This window comes from Galeopterus variegatus, unplaced genomic scaffold, assembly GCF_000696425.1.
Source record: "Galeopterus variegatus unplaced genomic scaffold, G_variegatus-3.0.2 Scaffold9581, whole genome shotgun sequence".
NCBI classification, from domain to species: domain Eukaryota; kingdom Metazoa; phylum Chordata; class Mammalia; order Dermoptera; family Cynocephalidae; genus Galeopterus; species Galeopterus variegatus.
The window spans coordinates 66,690-68,342 of NW_007735692.1; positions in this window are offsets into that span (position 1 = coordinate 66,690).

Here is a 1,653-nt window from a genome sequence, read left to right on the forward strand (position 1 = left end):
CAGTGAGCAGGAACCAGTCTGTATGTGGGATCCGAACCCTCGGTGGGAGCGCCGCCGCACTTCACAAGCAGCGCACTATAGCAGTGCGCCACCGGGCCGGCCCTCTCAGCACCAATTCTAACGTCATGGTGACCACAGGCTCTAAGCCCTTTGCATCAGTTTCCTAGGGCTGCCATAAACCAGGCAGCTTAAAACAACAGGAATCTGTTCTCTCATGGTTCTGGAGTCCAAAAGCCCAAAATCATGGTGTCAGCAGGCCCACGCTCCCTCCGGAGGCGCCAGGGGAGGGTCTTTCCCTGCCTCTTCCAGCCCCTGGGGGCTGCTGGCAATCCTCAGCGTTGCTTGGCGTGTGGCTGCTCCAGTCTCTGCCTCCGTCGTCACACAATCTTCTTCCTTGTGTGTGTCTTCACATGGCTTTCTGGTAAGGACATCTGTCATTGATTTAGGGCCACCCTAATCCAGCATAGACTCATCTAAACTAATTACATCTTTAAGGACTTTATTTCCCAACAGGGTCATATTCAGAGGTTCAGACTGGACATAAATTTTGGGAGACATTATTCAACCCAGTACACCCTCGTACACATAGGTCTCCCTTGAAATTCTCTGTTCATCCCCCCGGTCTGTTGTTCATTCTCCGTGTGCCAACACCACCATGTTTAATAGTATACCTCCATTGTAGGTTTTGTATTTGATAAAGCAACTCTCCTCAAAATTCCTCTCCAAAGAATTTTTCAAAAGTTTCTAGTATATTCTTTCACATTTATTCTGCCATATGAATTTTAGAAACAACTTACCAGGTTAGAAAACAATCCATTTGGATTTTTTATTAGAAGGGTGTTCAGCTGGAGCATTAAGCTGTGCAGACTGAGGTCGCTCGGTATTGAGGGAATCGGCTGGACGGGTCCTGAGCTGTCCCTCCTTTTCTTCGATGACTCTTCTGTGTCCCTTCGAGAACTTTTATGGTTTTCCTCCTACAGGCCTCAACCATTTCTTGATAGGTTTACTCAGAAACATTGTATAGTGTCGTTGCTGTTTTGAAAGGGATCTTTTTATTTTCATTATGTTTTCCAACAGCTGAGAGGTGGAAAGATTATTGATATATTTTGTGTGTGTGTGTGACCGGCAAGGGGATCGGAACCCGTGGCTTGGTGTCGCCTGCACCACGCTCAGCCAGTGAGCGCACCGGCCATCCCTATGTAGGATCCGAACCCGCGGCCTCGGCACTCCCAGCGCTGCTGTGCTCCCAGTGCTGCACTCTCCCGAGTGAGCCACGGGTTCGGCCCAAGATCATTGATATTTTTAATGTTTTTCTTTAAACGGCCAGTTGACTGGACTCTGATTTATTCTCATAATTTTTTTTTCCTTTTTGTCTTTTTTCATGTCCGGCAACGGATCGCAACCCTCAGTGTCGCGCCCGCACCTCGCTCAGCCAGTGAGCAGGAACCGGTCTGTATGTGGGATCCGAACCCTCGGCGGGAGTGCCGTCGCGCTCCCAAGCTGCGCACTGTAGCAGTGTGCCACCAGGCCGGCCCTATTCTCATAATTTTTCAGGGTGTTTTGTTCTGTTTTTTGTTTTTGTTTTTCCAGAGAGATCATAGTATTATCAAGAAGTCATGGGGGCCGGCCTGGTGGCGCACTGCTACAGTGTGC